The 27,154-nt window shown below is 46.0% G+C and overlaps 1 protein-coding gene across 1 annotated transcript in view; it reads left to right on the forward strand.

Annotated features, from left to right (window-relative positions):
- LOC149327525 (uncharacterized) overlaps positions 1 to 27,154 on the forward strand; it is a 753,829-nt gene that overhangs the window by 381,936 nt on the left and 344,739 nt on the right. The window lies entirely within an intron of this gene.

Raw genomic sequence — 27,154 nt, forward strand, 5'->3', positions numbered from 1 at the left:
ACTTTAATACGCTACTGTCTTTTATTTCCCAGTTTCATTCCTTAACTGTCATGGTTTCACCAAATCCTCACTCGTTTTCGCCTCTTCCGCAAGTTCTGACCCATTCAGGTTTGCGCGCTATGCCAGTAAACAGCATTAGCTATCGAAGATACTTTGTGGAGGCATCGATTTCATCACTGAAGAATTAAATCCATTGATGTTCGAGGTCTAAGCAAAAGGGCTTTAAATGTGGCTTGCGTACACGGATCGATGGCTTCGGCAGGCAGATGTCGCTCAAGTCGGTCGGAAGCAGAAAAGTGCCCGGTGCCACTGGGATCCCGCCCAGGGGATCGCTGAGCGTGAACCACAGGAAGCACGCCGAGGCGTTGCAGGTTGGCCGCTTCCAGAATCTATTCATTCTTGTGCGATAGACTTCCAGCGAGGCAGCTTGGGGCTGCGTGAGAGAGGGAAAACCATCAGACTCAGGATTAGAAGCGATCTTCAGTTAACATCTCGTAGCCTAGAGACCACATCCACAATGCCGAGTCCAGGCAAAATATCAGTGATGGGCAAGATGTGTTGCTGGGCGAGTTGGTTGAGGCACAGTCTATGCGAAAAGTAACCAGCCTACATGGTTTGCTGCTGATTTGTGGAGTAGAGCCTTTACGGCTTTCCCTAAGGTCGAAAAGTTATTTGAAGGTGAGGACGGGGGTTTTCCTTATCATACAGAGATTTAGAGCTTGAGGGCTGGCATAATAGGTTTAATATACCACAAAGAAGCAAAACCATGCGGCCTGGTTACTTTTGACAAAGGCTGTATATCTTGTGAAAAGCAGCGCTTGCAGACAAATGACCACTACGAGAATGACACACAACTGCGCTGGCTAACAACTTTATTTCGGAAGGCAGCCGATGCGCACCTTTTACGCAGAACCGGGGGGAGTGATGCACACGCGCAAAGATCAACAAAGTGGAAGCACGGAAGGAGCCAACAGATAGGCGAACTATTCTTATCATCACTGATAACCAATAACGCAGCCCAAACAAGCGAGAAAAAAGGAAGGAGAGGGGGGGGATGAAAAAAGGGGGAGAAACAAAGGCAGAGAGCATAAACAAACAGTTCCAAAAAATTCTAAAAAGATCCCGAAGACGACAACAACCAACACGGTTAAACGAATAACGATGAAAGGTGACAAAGATAAAGGCGCTAAAAGCCGAACAGACTAAAGCATAAAAGGTGGAGGAAAAGCCTGCGGAAGATGTGAACTGTCGGTACTGATAACTTCTCAGTTATCTCACCTTAGGTTTTCTCGCCCTTACGTTTTTATGATTCATTGCTTCTTTTTAGATATCTGTTGTCTGTTCAATTTCATTTTTGTGACCACCTTCCCTTCTTGTCTTCATTCTCACCGGCTTGTCAGGTTATTGACTTTATCTGCTTTAACGCTTTTCATTCCGTCATGTTTTAGCCGTGCTGATTTTTTACATCTTCCGCAGGCTTTTCCTGCACCATTTATGCATCAGTCTGTTCAGCTTCTAGCGCCTTTATCTTTGTCACCTTTCATCGTTATTCGTTTAAACGTGTTGGTTGTTGGCTTCTTCGGGATCTTTCTAGAATTTTTTAGAATTGTTTGTTTACGCTCTCTGCCTTTGTTTCTCCCCCTTTATTCATTCCACCCTCACCCCTCCCCCCCCCACCTCCTTCTTTTTTTTCTCGCTTGTTTGGGCTGCGGTCTTAGTTATCAGTGATGATAAGAATAGTTGGTCTATCTGTGGGCTCTTTCGCTGCTTCCACTTTGCTGATCTTTGCGCGTGCGCATCACTCCCTCCGGCTCTGTATAAAAGGTTCGGATCGGCTGCCTTCCGAAAAAAAATTGTTAGTCAGCGCAGTTGTGCGTCCTTCTCGTTCTGGTCCTTTGTCTGTTAGCGCTGTTTTTCAGAAGATCAATGATGGGAATTTCTACAACGGGAACAGTACAGTTCACATGCGTTTCTAGGGTGAAAATTTTCAGAGACAGTTGTTCATCATACATTGTGGCATTGATTTGCCTCGTCGCATTAGGTTTGGTCACATGACATGACACGTGATGCCTTGCGTGACGGCACGTTTGCTAGGAGGTTATTTTCTGCGCACCGGGAGCAGGCAGCGACTCGAAACAATGGTCACTGCGCGGCTTCTCATGTTGCTCAAAAAAGCGAAAGCAGGGACAAACATGCATGCTCTCTGAGTTCTGCGTCTTGACCAGCAAGGTCAAGCACTTGAAAATTTTCTGTCTGGAATGATTTTCCCGCATCAGTTCTGATCAGTTCCCGGATCAGTTTTCATCAGGCTGCATTTCAGCCAGACGGAATCACACTTTCAAACTAAGGAAACTATGATGCAGGACACATTTATTAAAAATGTCATTTTTCCCGGAAACAACGAATGAGTAGAATAAATTGCCTTCAGAAGTCATGTTCATCATAGCGAACGTTTATTGAATCGCAATGCTGTGATATTTATCCTTATCTTTGTAGATTTCAAATTATGCTGCATTGGGCTTTCTGCATTGTGTTTTATTCATTTGCCACTTTTTTGTACTACTTATGGAATAACCCTCCCCTCCCCCTTATGTACTGTCAAACTAAAATGGCGCTGTGGTAAAGTTATAATTGAATTAAAATTAATAAACTTAACCGCCTGTACAATTGGAAGGAAACTCAGTGGAGAACTTGTGTTTCAAAACTGTTTTCTTTTTCTATGAAAAAACAACACCGAATAATTGCGTTCTGTGCAGACAGCGACACGCCGATACAAATATTTTCGTATATCTTCCTGTTACTAGCACGGAAAAAAAGCATTTCGTAGAAGGTTTAGGTAAAAACCAACTTGGCAGCTGCAGGAAGAAATAGAAAGCAACTTACTTCACTTGTAAAGCATGTAACTTTGCTCTTAAATACTAAAAACTGCTGGACGATTAACCGCTTCGTCCGCTCAGAGTTACAAGCATCGCACGTAGCGAGGGCGCAAACAGGTGCTGTCGCCCTTGGCCTCCTCTGTTTTTTTCCCACTTCACTCGGGATGTCTCGGTTAACCCGACGGAGCCTGACCAAAACTTTTCAACACATACGTGCACTACATCGCTGCATTACGTTAGAAGCACTGACGCCTAATACAGGCAAAAAAAGTCTTCGAAACCGCAACGTATTGGAAATTGTTCATAATCAATAATATTTCTCTTTTAAAAAAGAAAAAACAGAGGGCCAGTGGCTATTATGCCGATTGCCTGGCTCTAGCAGCGCTACCTCGGACTGCACGGCAAGATGGCACTACGTAAAGCTGGTAAAGTTAGCAATGACAACGGGATGAGTGAGCCCATTGGATGTTTCAGGCCTCCTTCGGCATGTGCACAGCTGCTGCAGTCCGTCGGCAATCTACCGGTTTTCGGCTCCACTGACGCGTGTTGTGGCCCGCGTGGTAACGAGCAGCATACCACGGCCTGGCTAATCTATGGCGTCTGGCTTCTCAGTTTAAAATAAACTGCAAACCCGGTACGGGTAGAACCGTGAATCAGTCCTGGCTCTCCAAAAGCTGAAAGTAGCCTCTGCTCCTCAACGGTTAAATCAAGTTACGGCAAGAAACTTGTAGCAATGGCGCAGAAGTAGTCCGCTAAACAGTAGGTCGGTGGGACAAAATGCCATCTCTCGTAGCAGCGGCTCTTGGCATAACAGCGATATTTGCAGCCCTCCGCTAATGAAGGAAACACAACATAGAACATGCCGACCAACCAATTTAGCAATTTAGCGCTTGGTCCCCAGTTACTTATTTCACTGCTCTTGGAAACTGCTGCTGTCAGCCGCTTGGGGCGAGGGAATCGCCGGACCACACTTGAAGCGATTAGATTTGCACAGCCGGCTGATTAAGTACGTTGTCTACTTGCTCTCAACGTGCCCCACGCAACTGACGTACGCCGTGTGTAGCTTCACCAGAGCTTGGAAGCTAGTGCCTTAAAGCGCAGGTAGGTGGCGTGTGGAAAAGCACCGCGATGCAGTTCAAAAATGTCTGCAGATCTCGCTAGTCTTTGTTAGAGCGCTGCCATCTGCATGGAAAGCTAAAGTGCAGGTTGCCCACACTGAAACTCTTAAGATCTTCTCTTAGCTATGGCTCTGGACAGGGAAAGGCGCTCCCTATTAGCCGCACCGCTCCCTATTAGCCGCAGATCCTACGCAGGCTCAGAATTGTATTTTAATCGACTGAAGATCACATATATCAAAAGAGAAAAACGCGACATGCTCAGAGGCTGTCCTAAATCGCTGCCTCTGCAAAACATTGCAAGGCCTGTGAGAAAACGCAAAGACGGTGCGCCTTCCCCTCCTAGACGAAATAGGATTTTATGCAGGCACAGGGACCGTCGTACACGGGAGTTGTTCCTGGCAAAAAAAAATTCAGGGGGCACTTTGACTGTCTAAAGTGGGTAGAGGCGGAAGCGTTTTCCACACCACCTTCGCTGTTTCTATGGCACTGGTGATGTCACATGTAATTGAGTACTAATTACTAAGTGATGACAAATCACTAATTAATGGTTAATTACTGATTAATGCCTGTATACTAACTAACTACTAATTAATGACGCTTAAGCTTCGCCTTTACGAGTGGAACGAGACAGCGCGTTGTAGCGCTGCCAGGGAGTCCACGGAACGCCACCACCCGTTCGGCGCGATGCCTTGCCCTTTGAACGCAACGCTTTTTGAGGAAAGGAAATGGCGCAGTAATTCTTTATCATCTCGGTGGACACCTGAACCGCACCGTAGAGGAAGGGAGGAAGTGGGAGTGAAAGAAGATAGATAAAGAGGAGCCGTAATGAAGAAAATGAAAATTGTATTTGAGGAAAGGAAATTACGCAGTAACTGTGTCATAAAATTCAGGGGGGCACTTTTTTGGCCTAAAGTGTGGTCACTAATGTGTGGTTAAGATGTTAAGCTTCGTCCCTAAGAGCGGACCGCGACAGCGTCTTGCAACGCTGCCAAGGAGTCCATAGAACGTCATCGCCCATTCGGTTCTACGCTATGCAACACAATGACAAAGCCATCCTCGCCCTTGATCTGAAAGGAGCTTTCGACAATGTTAAACACGGAAGCATCCTGGCCAACTTGAGTTCTACCGATTGTGGGGCTAGGGCCTACGCGTATGTAAGAGATTTCTTGTCTAATCGCCAGGCCTTTCTTCGGATTGAGGGCGAGGAGTACGGCCCTTACATGATGGGAACACGGGGTACCCCTCAGGGAGCGGTGTTAGCACCGCTCCTGTTCAACATAGCTATGATGCACCTCCCAAGCCAACTGGCCCGGGTGGAAGGCATTCAACACGCGTTGTATGCAGATGACATTACAATTTGGACCACTGAGGGGAGCCTTGGGGACATGGAGGCCCGCCTTCAGCAGGCCGCTTCCATAGTCGATGCGTATGCCATTGACTGTGGGCTCCAATGTGCTCCAGCGAAATCGGAGCTTTTGCATGTCAGAGCGAACCCAAAGGATAGGACAGCAATTCACATCTCTCTGTTAGGAGGTCCTATTAGAGAGGTGGAGGAGCTCCGTATTCTGGGCCTTTTCATTCACCACAGACTCAGACCGGACTCCACCATTCTGAAACTGAAGAGAGTAGGCGAACAGGTAGGGCGCATGATCCGCCGCGTTTCCAACAAGCGGGGCGGTCTGCGGGGCAGGGACGCGCTTCGGCTCGTCTATGCCTTCGTGACTAGCCGGATCCTCTACGCCGTGCCATATCTCCGCACTACTAAGCAAGACGAGGCGCGAATAGACGCCGTCATCCGCAAGGCAACTAAGCGAGCCCTGGATCTCCCGGTGGCTACCTCTAATGCCAAACTCAAGGCATTGGGGGTGCTAAACTCCTACCAGGAGCTGCGGGAGGCCCACCTCGTGAACCAATACACGCGGCTCATGCAGACGGCCCCTGGGCGCCGCCTGCTAAACCGCTTACACATCCAACACGACTGCACTCCAGAGGAGGCGGAGCGTATCCCAGTACTGTGGCGCCATATGCTCTGGGTCTCCCCGCTCCCTCGTAACATGGACACCGACATGCACGTAAACAGGCGACAAGCGCGGGCTCGGGCTCTTGAGAGACAACACGGCTCCCGACCCGGTGTATATTATGTAGACGTAGCAGGCCCATCGCCCACGGGATTTTACACGGCCGCTGTCGTTCACCAGGAAATGCACGTTGATGGACTCTCTTTTCGAGCCCCGAATTCAATGCGAGCCGAGGAAGTAGCGATAGCGCTTGCTGCCGCCCACGCCAATTCGAGAATCATCATTACGGACTCCCGAAAAGCATGTGATCATTACTTGGCAGGGGAGATCTCCCCCTTAGCTGCTTGCATTCTAAGACGGACTGCCACTGATCCAACACCCAAAAGAATCATTTGGGCTCCTGGCCACCAGGGCTTACGAGGTAATGAGGCCGCTGACGCGGCTGCCCGAGCACTTACTCACCGGGCTCCTCATCCCAGCTCTTCTGGCTCGGAGACTAACCAGCCGCTGCTGCGATTCAAGGAAATTATAACGCATTATAGCGACATCCACCGCCTTTTCCCGGCCCCTGCAAAGGGGCTGAGTAAGACGGAGGAGCGAACTTTAAGGCGCCTGCAGACAGGTACTCTACTCTGTCCTGCAATCTTAAAGCATTACGATCCTAACACGGATGGGCGATGCCCACACTGTGGGGAGACTTGTGATATCTTCCACATGGTGTGGGCATGTACTCAAAATCCCCACCTCCCCCCTTCCCCTACCCCTTCCAGAGAGGCATGGGAGACTGCCCTTCTCAACTGCTCCTCGCTTGAGTCCCAAAGGGCTCTGGTGAAACGGGCTAGAGACGGGGCATTGTCATGCGGGGTCCCGGACTAGCGACGCCGACCATGTAGCGTGGCCACTCTGTGGCTCCCAAACTCTATTTCAGAAATTAAAAGTTTTCACCACCACCACCTCGCTCGTCGGTAAATTGGTTTTTGAGGAAAGGAAATGTATCTGTCTCTCATTTGTCGGTGGACACCTAAACCTCGCCGGAAGGGAATGGAGGAGGATGAGAGTGAGTGAAGACACCGTATTCACTAGACGCGCCTTTGTCCATTCCAAACCATCGAGCTGGCATGGCGGAGTGGATAGCATGCTCGTCTCTCACGCCGAAGAGCGGGGTTCGATTCCTGAGCTCGACCAATTTCTTAATCGGTTTTATTTATTTATATGGCCTGACTAGTAAAGATAATTATACTAATTGGGTAATTAAGCAATTAACTAAGCTCAGTCCCACTTACTTGGAGCATCACTATACGATCCCTTCAATTGGTTGCATGGTTACTAGCCAAAGTACAATTGGCCCCGTTTGAAATTCGCGCACTGTGACGTCACGACCGTTTCCACCAATTGAAAAGCGTGACATTTTCTGTCGACAACTGCTGCTTACAACGATGAGACATTTTAGGCTTCCGCCTGAAAAATTAAAAAGAACACTTGTACGAGTTAGCGATCCGTTGGTTGTAGTTGCTGACTGTGAGATGCGGCTTGTAGACGAGAGGTTTTGACGGCAGCGAAGTAGAACCAATATAAATATGCGGCGCTGCTCTTACCAAAATGTATGGAATGTAGCTTAGCACACATTATCAACAGACATATTTGAAGCCCAATGCGCTTTTAGCATGACTGTATAAATGCACGCCTTATTACGGGATGCGTGTAATGTGATATGTTGCTGCGTTATCCACGGCGAACAGGAGTGGGTAGTTGACATAATTGTTTCATTTGAATTATAATTCATTCTAATTCTTTTAGCACTTCAGTTGTCCCGTACCATGGCTGCCCCTTTAATAATTTAAATTGAAGGCGTACGGCAAGAAGAGAAACGAGGCCTTGTATTCATTGCATGTCTGCTTACGAATAAACTGACAGCATAAGGCGTAACTCAGTGCTCTGAGAAGACAGCGTACAGAACGAGGTGGTCTCATTTCTCTCGCTTTTCACCTGTACGCACGTTTACTGAGCTTAGTCTCTTAGAAAGTACTGCATGGTTTGTAAAATATCTGAGCAAGAACAAGAAGAAAACGTCACATCATTGTCAAACAAAACAAGCGACAGTGACAGCAAAACTTTTCCTGCCTGTTTTCAGCGAAATAGCGTGACGAGCAGTCAGTCCTTGTGTTCTGCTTACCTAATCTTCTGGTTCTGCCATTCAGCCGTTGTGCAATGGTCTCACTAAAATATGTCACGGATTTTAAAATATATGCAAAGCGCACATCGAACGCCTACCATTGAAGCTTCACGCCACCTGTTTTCAAGCCTTAGAAATTGTTCCTTCCGTCTCGTTTTTTCCTTTGCATCATCGAAGAAAGACACTTGGCTCGCACGATAGTGCCACCATCGACAAAAAAGTGCAAGTTCATCGTTAAATTTAAAAACAAGCTCGAGTCTACCGAGGCTAACCGCGAGCGCTGAGATCCTTAATGCAGCCATAGTGGATCTACTGAGGCATCCGCTGTAGCTTATTAAAATTCCGAATAATAGAGCGTATACTGTAGCGTGGAGCTATGCGGTTCTTTGTCAGGGTTCGTCGAGAGAGTTATACAGGGCCAGGTCGCCGCCGCTACTGCCAAGTGAAGGCCGGCAGCATCGAAGGCTTCTTTTTACAGCAAGAGACAGGTGACGTCACGGCCTCTGATGTTGCGACCAGCAGCGCTTCCTATCGACATCAGAGGCCGTGACGTCACCTGTCTCTTGCTGTAAAAAGAAGCCTTCGATGCTGCCGGCGTTCACTTGGCAGTAGCGGCGACGACCTGGGTGCATCACCTGACGCTGTTCTGCGGTTTTTACGCAGATTGACTCTGCGAAACTACAACGAGTGGCTACAGAAGGATCGGCTGACTACACGTGCGCCTACGCCCATCGGAATGACGCCCATCGGAATGACGCCCACCGGAACGACGCTCAAGCGGACGATAGCGCTGCGACCAGCAGCGCTTCCTATCGACATCAGAGGCCGTGACGTCACCTGTCTCTTGCTGTAAAAAGAAGCCTTCGATGCTGCCGGCGTTCACTTGGCAGTAGCGGCGACGACCTGGGTGCATCACCTGACGCTGTTCTGCGGTTTTTACGCAGATTGACTCTGCGAAACTACAACGAGTGGCTATAGAAGGATCGGCTGACTACACGTGCGCCTACGCCCATCGGAATGACGCCCACCGGAACGACGCTCAAGCGGACGATAGCGCTGCGACCAGCAGCGCTTCCTATCGACATCAGAGGCCGTGACGTCACCTGTCTCTTGCTGTAAAAAGAAGCCTTCGATGCTGCTGGCCTTCACGGCAGCACAACCTTCACGGCCTTCACGGCAGCGGCGACGACCTGGGTGCATCACCTGACGCCGTTCAGCCGTTTTTATGCAGGTTAGTGCAGTGTACGTTCTACGGTGTATTGTTGTGAATCTACATTCACCCCCCCCCCCCCCCAGCCCTCTTTGTGTGTTCCAGTCACACCTGTTCCAGTCACACCTGGTCTATTTAAAGCGCTCGAGACGTTCATCGAGGAGCGATTCCCTCAGCGTTTCCCTCAGACTTCTGAGCGTTTACCCTGTTTGTCTTTGCTTGTAAGTAACTTTGTAAATATGTGAATACAGTTTTCCTTTGCTTCCCCTACGCCCTGTCTCCGGCCCACGTTCCTTCCTCCATCGGCACAGCGGCGGTGCTCCTGGATCCGATGCCTGGTGGAACACGCTACCAGCCCGGCAAAACATATCAGTATTCCTTTTTCATACTCTACCGCCGCTGCTGCCAAGTGTCTAGGGCTGTGTTGCCTCTGTAAGGATGTCAAAATAAATTGCCAAAATCAAAGACGAAATTTACTCGAAGCTCAAGATGATCTCAGGCAGGAATTTAAAACGGCCCGAGAGGCCTATGAAAGGCACTTGCGTAATGAAATGCGCGATCTGAAGTCTGAGCAGAAAAGCATGACAACGAGTCTTGAGTTTGCTTATGAAGAAATTGAATCACTGAAGAAAAAACTCGATGCGGAAGTAGCAAAGAATGCTAAACTTGCTACTGAAAACCAGGCAACTCTTCAGAGATGTGTGGCTCTTAAAAAGAAAAATGCTGACCTTGAAAAGCAGCTCGTTCACATTGAACAATACTCCAGGAATGCAAACATTGAGATCCGGGGTGTTTCAAAAACAGAAGATGAAAACATCACTACCATTGTATCAAAAATTGGTGATGTCATCAAATAACCAATCTCTGCAGACGATATCGAGGTTTGCCATCGGGTTGCGATCCGAAACAGTGACAAAACTGATATGATTGTACAATTTAAGTCTAGTGAAACGTAACATCACGCTAAAGAAAGGAAAGGAAGCTCGCTTCACCAACCGCTACATTGGACTGGATAATGAATATCCGGTATATATAAATGAGCACTTATGCCCCAGTCTGAAGAACACAAATGGAAGTCAGTGTGGACACAGAACGGAAAAATCCTTGCAAGGCAGTCCGATGGTTCTGAGATTGTACCCATTACCCCAGAAGATGATCTTGCTAAGATATTTTCAGTACCATCTCATAGCCAATCACCCTAAGAAAACAAAAAAATTGACAATGGAATATTACAATTTCGTTTTACCTCAAGCATTTCCCTCTGCATGGTATACTTCAGCTCTGCACATTAATGCACGCTCCACACCCGGAAAGCATGATAACATATCTGATCTCCTAAGTCAGTTTTCTTTTTCATATAACATAATAATGTTGACCGAGACATGGTATTATGATGAGGGTGACGTACTTCATTTTGACAATTATAAGAATTTTGTCATGAATCGTACTAACCGCAAAGGGGGTGGAGTTGCAATGTATGTTGAATCTACTCGGGATTACGATTTTCTCTCTGAATATTGTATTGTTACCACAGACTATGAAATCCTAACTTTAAAGCAGAACCTTGAACTAATAGCTGTTGTTTACCGCCCTCCACAGGTCAATTTTAGGGAGTTCATGAGTTTTTTGAAAACTTTTTGCAGTTTGTTTCCGATGGCAATTTTACGCTGGTTTGTGGCGGCGATTTCAACACAGACGTTTGCAGTGATAGCTCGAATGCACGAGACTTTAACAACACTGTTTATTCAACTGGCTTTATTAACATAATTACATGGCCCACAAGGCTGACAGTTTTTTTCCACTTCTCTTGACCTTTTTATTACAAATATTGAAAACACCATTTCTCATGCCGGAACAATCGCGTTTGATAGTAGTGATCATTGTCGAATCTTTATGTTCTACTGTAACCGATTTAGGCATGGAACCTACAGACGAGACATAGTTACAGTTCAGTCCCTATCTGTAGAGGCTCTTCTTTCTTTCGAAAGGGATATTGGTGCGCAGGACTGGTCAGTGATGTATACAATTACTGATGTAAATGAAGCATATTTAAAATTCATGGAACTTTTTGTAAAGCTATACAGAATGCACTTCCGTTTTACAACATTCAAGCCATCGAAAAGAGTTAGGAAACCATGGATCACACCATACCTCCTCGGGATGATTAAAAAGAAGAATAAACTTTTCCATGCTTTCTTACGAACTCGGTTGCTGGCAACGTTAACAGAATTTAAGTCTTATAGAAATAGAGTAAATAAAGAACTTAGGCGCGCAAAAACTGCGTATTATGAACACCGGTTCTTTGATATCGTTACCAAAAACCACAAGTTTCATGGAAGGTGATAAATAATGTGTTATGTCGCCAAAATAAACATGTTATTCCTGACAGAATAGTACACAATAACTCCGAGCTTATTGGTAAAGAACTGGCTGATCATTTCAATAAAGTGTTTGTCGATGTTGCCGCAGAAGGCAGCTGCCTTCCTGCTGTTCAGCCTGCCGGCGATAGCCCTGTAGAGAGTTTTGCTCTCCATTTAATAACTGGACATGAAATTTACACCACATTTATGAACCTAAAGAATAGCAAAGCCATGGATATAGATAACTTACAGATTACGCCCGTAAAACACGTTTTGCAGCATATTGTCCCGGTACTCGCATACATATTCAACCTTGTTATAGAAAAAGGTGTATTTCCTACTGCCATGAAGAGGTCAAGGGTATCCATCATATATAAAAGCGGGGATAAAAATGATGCGAGAAACTACAGACCAATATCTGTAATACCTGTTTTTTTCAAAGGGTTTGGAAAAAGTAATATCTGTACGATTAACCAAGTATTTGGACACGCGTAACTTGCCCTCAGATAACCAGACTGGATTTAGAAGGGGCCGATCAACCGAATCTGCACTTCTATCGCTTAAAGAATTTGTGTTGCAAAATATTGATCAAAAACTCTTTACACTTGGTCTCTTTATTGACTACAGTAAGGCTTTCGATTATCTTGATCACAACATTTTAATATTTAAGCTCATACATTATGGCATTCGTGGCAAATCTCTTGAATTACTTCGGTCATACTTAAAAAATAGGACTCAGTGTGTTCACCTTGGCAATCATAAATCTTCACCTCTACCAATATTAACTGGTGTACCACAAGGTAGCATTTTGGGCCCATTACTTTTCATCGTCTATACAAACGATATTGCCCATATTGACGGGGGGCTAAATTTATTGTGTACGCAGATGACAGCAGTATTTTTCTATCAGGCAGTGAGGTTAATACTCTTATATGAAAGGGTAATAACATTCTTGAAAAATTAATCTTTTGGTCACTATCTGAAAATCAAGCTGAAAATCAACCCCTCAAAAACCAAGGCAGTTATTTTTCGCGCCAGAAATAAGTTAGTTAAAATTGAACAAGATATCCGCTGTGAAGGCCAAATTACTGAGATTGTTGAAGAAATCAAGATACTTGGCATAACATTTCGTTCTCATCTTATGTGGGACTCTCACATAGATAACCTCTGCAAAAAGCTTTCAACAGTTACAGGGGCATTATCACGTTGCCGTTCTTTTCTACCAACAAAAATAAACTACAAGTCTACAATGCCTTGTTTGCCTCCTACACTAACTATTGCAATTTAGTTTGGTTGACTACATCACAAAAAAATGTCCAGAGGATATACGTACTCCAGAAAAAAAATATTCGTAACATCGCCAATATAGACTTCCTGTCGTCAATAGCAGAATATTTTCAGTCCTACAATATAATTAGCATCAAACGTGCTTCCGATTTTCGAGTCCTGCGATCATTTTATTTAGCAATGGATTCTTTCAGGGATTTCCTTAAGTCATTAGCCTCTTTAGAACTCAATAAAAACACTCATACACGGAACACTGATCTATGGTTCATACCTCGTTTCCGAACAAATTATAAAGTACAAAGACTTCAGCATAATCTTCCAGTCATCCTAAATAAATAGAAACACATAACTAAGCCTACACTAAAACAGTTACTTGACCAATTCTTGTCCACATAGCTGTACCTTTCTTTACAAATTATACCAGATGTGCACAAGTGTAATGTAGGCTTCGAGATTGTGTGCATTATGTGCTGCCTTTTCCTAGATATATTACCGGTTAACTATTTGATGGATAGTTTGTTCATGCTATTTTTTGCTTAGCCTTAATGTCTTTTATTTTTTGTATGCCACATAACTGTATATCTAAAACAATATGTGTAAATTTCCTTTGAAATTATAATCGATACTTTGTCAATACTGTTTTCTGTAGAACTGGTGTCAAGCTCTAAAATGCAATTCTTGTTAATGTATGTTCTTGTTAATGCATATTTTTCTACTTAGCTATCATCCATGGTTGTAGTCATATAGTGTGGGTAAAACATATTTTATTCTTCTTCAATATTCTGCATCATCAGGTCATCACCCACTGCCTCGTTGGTGGTTTTGTAGGCCTTTGTCAAGCTGTCAGGAACAGCTTTTTGCCTATGAATCCACCAGAATCTTTCTGGAAAATAAAAAAATGAATTGAATTGTGTTCCCGCGGCGAAAAGACGAGTTCAGATTCCTCTTCACTGCACATTTAACTGCGTTGGCGCCATTAACTAACCGACGGAGTCCTTATTAGCTTGATTGAAATGCGAGCGACACAATTTTAAAAATGCGCAATCCGGGAAAGCCATCTAAACGAAGTTTCGAATGGGTAATTTTGACGCTCTATATTTGATTTCCGTATTTCATTGAGTGAAGATCATGCATTTTCCTAGCAGGACGGGCATAGTCAATCATTTAACAAGAAATGGCAAGCATATACAGAAAATAATACCAGAAAAAACAGAGTTAAAAATAGAAACAAAAGCACAAATCCAAACAAAAACATTTAAATAGTGTGCTCACCTTAGACGTAGACGGCTTTAGTGAGCAGAATAAAAAGGTGCTTGGTCAAATATAAGTATTTAATCGGATAATTCTTGCACTCTACCACAAACTGAATGGCCACGTTGCTGCAAAATCTCCGTACACAAGTCCATCTTGCTATGGCTCTGAGTTTTTTTTTCAATTCAATTAATGTTTATTTGCATCTCTACATATACAGATGACCAGAGTGCAGACGAAAATCTAAATTAATTTTACTCGACAGGGTTTCTACCCCTACCGAAATGGCACTAGGGACAATGAAGAGAACACAAAGATACAATAATGGATAAACGAAAAAAAAATTTGGTGAACATTCAATAACAGAAATACATACGGGCAAAAAAAGTAAACGATCGAATGCAGCAAGGAATTAAATTACAGAAAGCGTATAGTATAAAATGATGCAAATAAAACAGCTTTGAAATTCTCTTGGCAGCAGCGCGTTTGCCGACCGGTTCACTCAATCTGCACATTTTATGCACAGGACACCACCGGCTTTCCCGATGGCTATGGGTCTTCGGGGGATCACTGTTGCACGTGGCGCCTCTCTTCGACTATCGCGCGTTTCGCCGGTCATCTATAAACTTCCGTGGACAAGGATTGGCTGCATTTAATCATGCAGCAACTCGCCGCTCAGGCCATTATTTTGATGCTAAGGGATGTGTAGAAAGCTTCGGGTCTCTTCGAATACTTTTTACATCAACATTTGCTTTGGATGCCCATGTAAAAGTCGTCTATCTTTCCCTTTCTCGTTATATAGTTGCCGGTGAGGATGAATCAGTATTTTTAAGTTGCCGTTCTTATTGTGTTGGGAGATAGGACTGATACAAAACATTAACAATTAACCTTTCTGCTCTGCAAAAAATAACCTTGCTATATACTGAGAACGCCTGGAGCAGCCTTTATTAGCCCCTACAGAAATGGCGCTTGCGAGGAAGACAGAGATGGGAGATGAATATTCTCACGTAGTGGTGACTGCAGCCCGGAGAGAAGGAAGGAAGCAAAAGTGGCTTCTAAACTAAACTTCTTATTTGGCTGAGTTGCGCCCTGTAAAGAACTGAATGACTCGGCGGTGGCGCAGCAACAATCGTGCTCAGCTGTCGTCAAACAGACTGTTCCCTCTCTCGGCTGTACTGATAGCGAACTTTCAAGATACGGCGAGAAAAGTTTCCAAAACATTCTGGAACAACGCAGAATGGGCTTCGCCTGGATGCGATCAGTCGAGTAAAATCTGATGGCTTATGGCTTCTTGCTTCAGAGACAAAATGATAAAGCCGCGTGTCGGCAGCTTTGAAGAAAGACAAAAAAAAAATCACTATGCAGATTCGAGGCATTACTCCCCTCTGAAAAAAGCACGACCCGATGCTTTAAAGCAAATAAGTCGCCTAGAAACAAACAAAATGAATTGTGCGAAAATAAACACGAGTGTTGAAACACAGCGTCTTTTAGCGTGCAAAATAGGGCTTCAGGCGGCCGATATGGACAACTCTGGCCGTGCGCCGCGCCGCAGGGATGCAGTCATTTCATTAGGGACGACTTCATAGTTTAGTTCACCTAGCGGACGAAGAACCTTCTACGGACCGAAACAGCAGCGAAAAAGCTTTTCATTCAATCTGCAGCAGCCAATAGGAGTCTAAACCCAGACTCAGTCTCCTGGCTTGCATTCTGTGTTGCGTCTTCTTAGGTTGTGGCGTCTGGCGACGGTCCGCTGATGGCATTTGATCCGTAATTGTGCAACTCTTCAGGCTTCTGCGAGTTCAAGGTAGACGGCGACGTCGACGTTATCTTCTTCAGTAACGTCAGCCAGCATGACGTCTGTCGTGTTCGTGGCCTCCCTGCCATGGACGAGTGTAAAAGGCATCATCTGGGTGGTACCCTGCACTGCGGTGTTGTAAGCGAAGACGATGCAAGGCAGGATGGCGCCCCAGGTCTTCTTTTTGACATCGACATGCATGACGGGCGCGCCGGCGGTGGTTTCGTTCAGGCGCTCAGTCAGTCTGCGCATGGCATGCAGTTGCCCTCAGCTGGCTTGTTTGGCCGCAAAGCAAGATGGCTTGCCTCAATTCGCCGTGAATGCTGCTCCTCTGTCCGTGATGAGCACATCGGGGAGCGCCGTGTCGCAGAAAAGTGCACTGCACGAAAAATTTGGCGACTTCTGCTGCTGTTCCGTTCGCTAGAGCTTTTGTCCCGGCGTAGCGGCTCAGGTAGCCGGCCGCTATGACGATCCGCTTATTTCCAGATGTTAACTTCGGGAAAGCGCCAATCAAGTCTATGCCGATCTGCGGAAGGGGTTTCAAGGGGGTTGGTTCTATGGGTTCAGAAATCCTGCTGGTCGGGTGGGAGGGGTCTTTTGTCGCTGACAATCTCGGTAGGTTTTCACATAATCTGCGACATCGGCAGACCGTCGGGCCAGTAATACTTGCTTTGAATGCGGCAGAGTATGCGAGAACCCCCGAGATCCAGCTGTCGGCTGCTCATGTTACGCCTGAAGAACTTGCTCGCGCAGACTTGCACGTAGAACAAGGCGGTAGCTTGTTTTGTCCCCTGCGAAGTTTTTCACGAGGACATCATTCTGGACACAGAACAAAGATTATCATCGCTGGAACAAAAGTAGTGGGGGGGGGGGGTTGAGGAACCTTGTTTTCCCAAGTAGTCGATGAGGTTTTCTATGTCGGGGTTCGAGCATTCCTGCAGCGCAAAAGAGATGGTGCTGATGCATCCCAGGAAGGCGTCCTCATCGTCGTCCGGTGGTGGCGCATCTACAGGGGCTCGTGACAGGCAGTCGGCGTCTGAGTGCTTGCGTCCGGACTCGTAAACGACGGTGATGAAAAACTCCTCGAGGCGCAGGCTCCATCGAACAAGGCGACCGCAGGTGTCCTTCAAACTGGCAAGCCAGCAGAGTGCATGGTGATCGCTGCCCACCTTGAACGGTCGTCCGTACAGGAAGGGGCGTTATTTAGACGTAGCCCAGATGATGGCAAGGAACTCCTTCTCAGTTGTCGAATACGTAGTTAGCCTCGGCCTTGGACGTGGAATGGCTAGCGTATGCGATTACTTTCTCCAGACTGCCGGTTTTCTGAACAATGGCGCCGCCTAGACTCGTGCTGCTTGCATAGGTATGAACGACGCTGAAGTTCTTTGAAGGCTTCAGCTTGCGGCGCTTCCCATTGAATGGCACGTCTGAATTTGTCAATTGGGTCAGAGGCTCGGCGATGCGCTAAAAGTTCTTGACAAATCGTCGGTAATACCCACACAGTCCGAGGAACCTGCGCACTGCTTTCTTATCGGTCGGCCGTGGAAACAGTGCGACAGCACCTGTTTTCTGCGGGTCCGGGCGTACTCCTTCCTTGCTAACGATGTAACCTAGAAACCGCAGCTCTTCACACGCAAAGTGGCACTTCTCTGCTTTTAAGGTTAGGGCTGACGACTTGATGGCGTCTTCTACTGTTGGAAGCCTCTTTATCTGTTAGTTAAGGTTAAGCTCGAGGCGAAAACATCGACGTCATCTAAACATACGGCACAAATATGCTTTTTAACGCTGCCAACACTGCATCCATTACTCGCTGAAACGTCGCTGGTTTTGGAACAGCAACCAAATGGCATCGCCTTTAACTCGGAGAGGCCATCCGGAATGATGAATGCGGTCTTCTCGCGATCTCTTTCATCGACCTCAATTTGCCAGTAGCCGCTCTTGAGGTTCCTTGGATGAGAAATACTTGGCATTGCAGAGCCGGTCTAGTGCGTTGGCGATGCGCAGCAGGCCGTAGACATCCTTCTTTATTATGCTGTTCAAGCGGCGGTAGTCAACGCAGAATCGAAGCGCGCCGTCTTTCTTCCTCACTAGAACAACCGGTGCTCCACAGGGGCCCTTTGAAGGCGGGATGATGTCGCCGCAAAGAATTTCTACAACTTGGTCTTGGATGGCTTGTCGTTCACGCGGCGACACTCGGTAGGGGCTTTGGCGGAGAGGTCGGCCGTGCAGGTCGGTTATAGTGTGATAATTGGCAATCGGCGTTTGTCGGGCCTTCGGCGATGGCGAGAACCACTCGTTGTAGCTTAGAAGCAGATTGCGGATCTGGTCTTTTCTATTCCAGGGCAGGGCTGGGTTGATGTCGAAAGTAGGTGAGTTCCCTTGGTCAGATGAATCTTCTACGGATGGGTCGGAGAGGCCGAAGGAGTTTAGCACGTCGGATATTTCGTCGAATAAGGGAATCCTCGTTCCTATCTTAAAGAGGCGGTATTCTTTGCTGAAGTTAGTTTGCAGTAGCTCAGCTTGGCAGTTGCTGAAATGTGCGATGCCTGTTGCGATGCCAGTTCCTTGGTTCAGAAGCAATTGCATGTTCCCGTCGATGACGGCTTCAGTGTTATTGGCTTCCGTAGTGCCTACGGGGACGATTACGCTTGAGCTGGGTGGAGGGCTCGCTTGTTCGTCCAGAACACGCAGGGCAATGTGATGTTCCAGAGTTCTCATCGAAAGGATGGCCTCATTCATTGAAAGCGTGATCAGCTTTGATCGTAGGTCGATGATCGCCTCATGCTCATTAAGGAAATCAATACCCAAGATCATTTCGCGGGAACATTGCCTTACCACAATGAAGGTCGCAGAATGGGTATGTCCCTTGACAGTCCCTCGCTCTGTGCATCGTGGCGTAAAGAGGTGGCCCTCAGCAGTACGAATTTGTTTCCGTCCCAAGCGGTGATGACATTGCTCAGATGCACAGCGAATGTTCTATTTATCACCGAGTAATCGGCTCCTGTGTCGACAAGAGCGGTAACCTTCCAACCGTCGATAACCACATCTAAGTCGGATGCCCTGGCTCTTGCGTTGCACGTCGTCCTCGGCGTCGGTTATGTGAATCATCGGTAGGGCCTGCAGTCGAAGCTTTTCTCTGGGGCGGCGTCGTTTTGAAGGCTGTTTTCGTCGTGTTCAAGGTTGTCATTGTATGCGGCGTCGGTGTGTTGGGGGCGGTGTATTTATGTGACATGGTCATTGGCGGACCTTTGTGTTTGTCTCTTGAGCAACTTCGCTGTCTTTAGTTTTCCCTACGGAGCTGGGATACCGTAGCCGTACCGCGGCTGCATAGCAGTGGCGTGGCGACGCAAAATATGAGTCTGACGGCGATGGTGAGCACGAGAGGCGATTCGGCGCACAATCCGGTCGACACAGGTACTCGTCGATTTCTTAAGGGCATTGAACAAAGCATGGTCGTGGTGCGTCAACTGCAAAGCCACGAAGACTGGTACTGCAGTACGGGCAGTGGCGAAGAACATGACCTTCTTCACTGCAATGGAAGCACGATAGGCGGTTGTCTGAAGCCCTCCAGGTGTCACATTTCCTCCGGCTTGAGCGTCGTTCGTAAGTTGGGTGTGTCGGGGCAGGTGTGCGGCGTTCAGGAACAGCTGGCTCACACCGAAGGGGTGGTCTCGGGTTGTGTCGGTGGTGCTGAGGACTGCGTATTGCAGCGGCGTAGGTCGAGGTTGGAACTTCAGCTGCAGGCATCGATGACGGGCAGCCAAGCGCATGCTGCGCTTCTTCGGGGACGATTTCTTCAAGGGTCGCTACTTGAGGCTGTCTGGAAGATGGTAACAGGCGGCGCAGCTGCATGCCGCATGACATTCCACAGGCTGCCTCCAAATACTGTGCCATCCGAGAAGGCTGTTGAGTTAGGTCACTTGGAGCTGTCGAGGGAAATGGCGGGCTTTTGTTTTTAAAGTTTGCTCAATGGTGACAGCTTCGCTGGTGAATTCAGCGACGATCTTCGATGGATTGTGGGTCAGACCTGCGAAGAGTGCCACTTTAGCACCACGCATAAAATGCTTCACCTTTTTCTCTTCTGTCATGTCAGGACCGACACGTTGAAAAATGTACTCCATGTCTTCTATGTATGCAGTCTTGTTCGGGTGTTGGGTGCGTGGCTGTAGAAGCAGCTGAGATCTTTCTTTCCTGACGATGCATGTGAATGCCTTCCTTCAGGAACTTCCGCCTGAATGATTCCCACGTCGCTAGAGAGGTTTCGTGGTTTTCGAACCAAATTCTACCTGGTCCATCCAGGGCGACGGACACATGTTTCACTTAAGCCTGGTCATCCCAACTGTTGAATACGGTGACAAAGCCAAACTTCTCAAGCGTTCCTCGCTTCAGGATCCTCGCCTGGTGAACCGTTGAACGGCAGTCGGGGCTGGTGCAAAATAATGGGGGCTGGGGTCGGAGCCATGGTTGACCTCTGAACTGAGGAGTCCTTTGCTCGCGTGCGGTCTCGTAGTAGTCCGTATTTAGGTGAAGACCTCAGGAGACGACGGCTGCTTCGCACTTCGTCTTCGGTGAGGACGGCTTCTGCGGCTTTCTCGTGACCTGCTTCTTCGAGACAGCCCGGGCTTCTTTGTCTACTCCCAGGTCGTGAGGGCGACAGGGACATTCGTTTGCGCTTCCACCAGTTCCCACGCAGTGGTGACTGCAGGTCCGGAGAGCAGCAAGACAGTGAAAATGGCTTTTAAGCAAAATTTTATTTAGGCTGATTAGCGCCCGTACAGAACTGAATGATTCGGTAGCTGTGTAGCAACAAGCGTGCGCGGCGGTCGTCGAACAGAATGCCCGCCGCTCTTGGGCATGCTAAACTTAAAGCTGATAGCGAACTTTCGAGACATGGCGTGCAAAGTTACTACAACATTCTGGAACTAAGAATCGGCTCCGCCTGGATGCGCTGAAGCGACGTAAATCGAGCCTTCCATCACAAACAAAGGGATATATATATATATATATATATATATATATATATATATATATATATATATATATATATATATATATATATATATATATATATATATATATATATATACTCTGACGAAAGCCAGACCCTGGTCGAAACGTCAGAATAAAGTTGTTGTTTTTTCTACCGTGTGTCAACCGAATTACGTTTATGTTCTACCGGATCCATCCGATCTTCACCCCATCTTATATATATATATATATATATATATATATATATATATATATATATATATATATATATATATATATATATATATATATATATATATATATATATGTTGCGAAAGCGTGAAGTACTAGACTGCTTATAAGAATATATAGCGAAGTATACGCTTCGTTAAAGGAAACATGCTTATTCAACTCGACGTTTCGATCGGAAGACCGATCTTCTTCAGGAGTGATTTTACATTGTTAATGCATCCCCTTTTATAGGGGCGGGCACAGAACAGGTAAGTGGGAAACACAAAGCACATAGCAGAAAAAAATACGCATAAAAAATTATTAGAGAAAGTGCGACCCACACACACATACACTAAAAAAAAATGCGAGGAACAGGTACTCAGTCAGAAAATACAACGTCCAGATGCGGCCTGTGCTTTGTTAAGCACCACAGGCTTGCCTATTGACAGTCGTGTCCAGCTGGGAGGTGCTCGACAGGTGCGTAGCTGTGCAACAACTTTCGTAGAAAAATGCGAAAACTTGTTCCTTTTCCTGGCCGCGAGAGCAAAAAAATGCAAAATATGACCCTCCAACAGAGAGAGCAGACAACAGAAAAAAAGAAAAAAAGAGAAAGTAAACAGAGCAAGGAAGAAACCTCGAAAAAAAAAGTGAAATAGGTAAAAGAAAACCTTTAAAGTAGTGCTTTTTCTTCGCACCCAGCTATAGTGCACCCACCCCTCGTTGAGGGGAAGTATTGGAAGGAGTGTAAAAAAAGAAAAAAAAATATAAAAAATGTGAGCTTACATAGTAAAATTAAAAAGGAAAAAAAATTAAAAAAATAAATTGTGTGGCATTCGCGTGACCACAAGGTGAGCACACCCGGGGGGGAAACAGCACAGGTGTGGCACAGGTGTGGCATGCAGAAAGGGGTGTGACCTCAGACGACTAGTCAGTGGTGTTTTGTTTAATTTCGTAGGCCCCTGACCTCGGAAGAGAGGTGAGGGTGCCGTAAGTTTCATTAATGCCATTTTGCACTGTGTTAAATTTAAAAATAAAATATGATTCTCGTTGCTCGCGCTCACGAGTGTTTTTGAAGCCACTCTGTAGTATTGTTACTTTAAGTTTGTCAAACTACTGACTTCTCTCGCGGAGGTGTTTCGAAAGAGGGAGGTTGGGGAGAGATTGGGTATGTGAGCGGTGGTTATTAAATCTGAAACGGAAGGAATTGTCTATTTGGCCTATGTATTGCATTCGACAGTCGCCACGCTCGAGCATGTAAACCACGTTGCTGGAATCGCAATTCAGGTCTTCCCGGATAGAATGCTTGAAATTTGAATGGGTGCTTTTAGCCAGTGCCGTGGTTTCCATGTGTTTGCAGACTTGACATCGGCTTTTTTTGCATGGTGTGCAACCTACAGCTCTCGGTTTATTGACTGTCGAATGGACAACATGGTTTTGCAGATTTTTTGGTCTCCTATATGTTACTTGGGGGACCGTTGAGAAAATATTTGAAAGACGGTCACTCTGTTCTATGATATTAAAGTGTTTTTTTAGGATGTTGTTAATATTCGGGAAGTTATTTGTGAAGGTTAGTACAAGATAACAGCGCTGTGATGATGGCTGAGATTCCTTAAGACACGATTAATATTAGTTGCTTCTGCTTTTTTAATGGCATCGTTGATTATAGATGACGGGTAATGTTGTTTTTTTAGAGTGTCCCGCATGCGATTGGCATTTTCGTGAAAATCTCCCGATCGTGAGCAAATTCGTTTGAATCTGATGGCCTGTGAGTATGGGACTGAAGTTTTGCAGTGGCGTGGGTGGCAGCTGTTGAAATGAAGATACTGTTGTCTGTCTGTGGGTTTTTATAGACACTAGTGATTAATGTAAGGTACATTAATCACTAGTGTCTATAAAAAATCTGCAAAACCATGTTGTCCATTCGACAGTCAATAAACCGAGAGCTGTAGGTTGCACACCATGCAAAAAAAGCCGATGTCAAGTCTGCAAACACATGGAAACCACGGCACTGGCTAAAAGCACCCATTCAAATTTCAAGCATTCTATCCGGGAAGACCTGAATTGCGATTCCAGCAACGTGGTTTACATGCTCGAGTGTGGCGACTGTCGAATGCAATACATAAGCCAAATAGACAATTCCTTCCGTTTCAGATTTAATAACCACCGCTCACATACCCAATCCCTCCCCAACCTCCCTCTTTCGAAACACCTCCGCGAGAAAAGTCACGAGTTTGACAAACTTAAAGTAACAACACTACAGAGTGGCTTCAAAAACACTCGTGAGCGCGAGCAACGAGAATCATATTTTATTTTTCAATTTAACACAGTGCAAAATGGCATTAATGAAACTTACGGCACCCTCACCTCTCTTCCGAGGTCAGGGGCCTACGAAATTAAACTAAACACCACTGACTAGTCGTCTGAGGTCATACCCCTTTCTGCATGCCACACCTGTGCCGTTTCCCCCCGGGTGTGCTCACCTTGTGGTCACGCGAATGCCACACAATTTCTTCTTTATTTTTTTTTCCTTTTTAATTTTACTATGTAAGCTCACATTTTTTATATCTTTTTTCTTTTTTTACACTCCTTCCAATACTTCCCCTCAACGAGGGGTGGGTGCACTATATCTGGTTGCGAAGAACAAGCACTACTTTAAAGGTTTTATTTTATCTATTGCACTTTTGTTTTTCGAGGTTTCTTCCTTGCTCTGTTTACTTTCTCTTTTTTTCTTTTTTTCTGTTGTCTGCTCTCTCTATAGGAGGGTCATATTTTACATTTTTTTGCTCTCGCGGCCAGGAGAAGGAACAAGTTTTCGCATTTTTCTACGAAAGTTGTTGCACAGCCACGCACCTGTCAAGCACCTCCCAGCTGGACACGACTGTCAATAGGCAAGCCTGTGGTGCTTAACAAAGCACAGGCCGCATCTGGACGTTGTATTTTCTGACTGAGTACCTGTTCCTCGCATTTTTTTTTTGGTGTATGTGTGTGTGGGTCGCACTTCCTCTAATACTTTTTTATGCGTATTTTTTCCTGCTATGTGCTTTGTGTTTCCCACTTACCTGTTCTGATCCCGCCCCTATAAAAGGGGATGCATTAACAATGTAAAATCACACCTGAAGAAGATCGGTCTTCCGATCGAAACGTCGAGTTGAATAAACATGTTTCCTTTAACGAAGCGTATACTTCGCTATATATATATATATATATATATATATATATATATATATACGCACACGCGCGCGCACGCACGCACACACGGTGTGTGTGTGTGTGTGTGTGTGTGTGCGCGTGCGTGCGTGTGCGTGTGTGTGTGTGTGCGTGTGTGTGTGTGTGTGTGCGTGCGTGCGTGCGTGCGTGCGTGCGCGCGCGCGCGCTTAACAGATGTCCCAACTTTCTGATTATCTTCATTTATTACCAACAGTATCGAACGAGGACCGTCCTTCATCAGGGATATATATATATATATATATATATATATATATATAGGTACAGCATTACGACAAACACGATTGTTCTTTTATTTTAATGTTTATTTTGCCAACAGTTTCGGGAATGGCATTTCCTTTGTCAGGGCAGGCTCACAACGAACCGGTTTCTTCATTATAAGGACAGAAAACGAGCGAGGAGGTATAGTCTCCGCCCTCGAAACGAACTTGAGAATGAGGGCGAGGGACCGTATAATAGACAGCACGACAGCTCTCACTTGGGCCGCGGCTGATCAACAGCCCTCGAAAAACAAACAGCGAAGTGGAAATAGTAAAGTAGTCGCAAAGAACGAATTTGAACAGAGAAAGAAGAGGCAAAAGAGCGTTAAGCCCGGCTTTCGGCGCACACGGAGGATCATCATATGTAGAGGAAGGGTCGGTGGTTTGGTTTATTCGGTTTAAAGTTCCGAAGCGACTCAGGCTATGAGAGACTCCATAATATAGGGCTCCGGAAATTTCGACCACCTGGGGATCTTTAACGTGCACTGGCATTGCACAGCACACGGGCCTCTACAATTTCGCCTTCATCGAAATTCAGCCACCGCGGCCGGAATCGAACCCGCGTCTTTCGGGTCAGCAGCCGAGCGCCGCAACCACTAAGCCAGCGCGGCGGGGCAACCGCCGCAACGGGGACTTGCGACCGGGCCTTCTGCGTGTTTTTGCTTAATTTTTTCGTTTTGGTCTCCTGCCGGGCTATTCTACCGGACATCCAGGTGCCCTTCTTCCCATAAATATACTAGGCTGTTTCAACCCGTGTCCGGCAGTGCGCTTCCCGTGAAAAAAGTAGGATCCGTCGGGTAAAATACTGAGCTAGCCCGAGCATGTAATGGGAAGGCAAAGATGAGTTTAGGGTAACAAAACAGCAGGAGAGAAGAGCAGAAAGAAATTGACACAAAAATATTTGAAGAAAATATATAACAAAAAATATTAACACACACACAGCAAGAAAGAAAAAACTATTGACAAAATGTGGCGCCAAACAAATATGACATGGTGACAGGAATTCGATAAAGCTTGTTTTCGATGTGTTTTCGAGATTTGCATAGACGAGAAGGTTAAATCATTCTGAGATTATCGTGTTACGTCGATGTTGGTGTAAGTAAAGAACAAATGACATGGGATATGTACTAAAATGAAAATGGCACGAGAAAGATAAAGTAAAGTACAAGAAATTATACAAGAGTTAAAAAACGAAAAATAATAATAATACATGTGAGTGGAAAACGCGAAAGGTGTGCGGCCCGTGGAGCTGCCGCGTGATCACAATCGATTAGATGATAGATCATAGTTATCTATTTGGGATAGAACGTGGATGCTGGCAGAAGGTTGGAGAAGGGAAGTACTCATGAAATAAACTTCTAGATTCTCTGCCATTTCAAAGTGTGGTTACAGTCGCTAAGAACAAGTTCCGGAGTATTCCGATTTATAACGCTGTCCAAGGTCTATGACCGGCGAAATTTCTTATGTTGGCTGCTTGAAGCAGGAAAGTCTCCCAGGAGTAGCGTTCATTCCATGGGAGAACGTGCCGAACTTGTGGATGAGGTATGATTGCCTTTGTTGTCTGTAATATGTGTCAAGAAACCCGGCTTGAATAAGGATGACACGGATGTTTTGGAAACTATGGAGTGGCAGACGCAGGTGTCTGGAAAGGGGCAAGTTGGGTAAGGATGACACATGGGCTTTGTGGTTGCTGAAGCGTAAACGAAATGATGTCTGGGTCTGACCAATGCACTTCTCCCCACACACCTCGCATTGAAGTTTGTAAATCACATTGCTTGAGTCGGAGTCGAGGTCTTATTTATGTGAAACACTAAACTATCGAACTTGGATATTGCCAGTTTGGTGTGTGAAATATGTGGACATCCTTTTAAACGGGGTTTTCCGCATGGGTAGAATCCACCTCGGGTAGCCTTCTTTTTGTTTTCGCATTGACACGCAAGTCTATTCAGTTCTTGTCCCTGCGGTACGCCACTCGGAGTGGTTCCTTGAATATTAGTGACAACCTATTACTCAGTCTGAATAAATTAAAATTATGGCTTAGTATGTTGTTTACCCTCGGAGCCGTTGAGGAGTAGGTAAGGATTAGGTTCGTTTCGCGGTCTTTTTTCACCTTGTTCGCTGCCAAGATGGAAGAGCGATCTAGGTTCCGAGCATGTTGAATCGCGTCATCGACTATTTCCCCCGAGCATTTCCGTCGTGACAAAGCGGCCTTGAGGGTCCCCGTATGCTGGTCAAATTCCTCCGTTATAGAACATATTCTTCGGTATCTGTGTACATGATAATATGGAATAGTTGTTTTGCAGTGCTTCGTGGGGCTACGGCGAAAATGGTGATATTGCTGTCTATCCGTGGGCTTTCTGTATAGGATAGAGTAGGCAGTTA

Source organism: Amblyomma mixtum, chromosome 10, assembly GCF_055824585.1.
Source record: "Amblyomma mixtum isolate Tamu chromosome 10, ASM5582458v1, whole genome shotgun sequence".
Lineage (NCBI taxonomy): Eukaryota > Metazoa > Arthropoda > Arachnida > Ixodida > Ixodidae > Amblyomma > Amblyomma mixtum.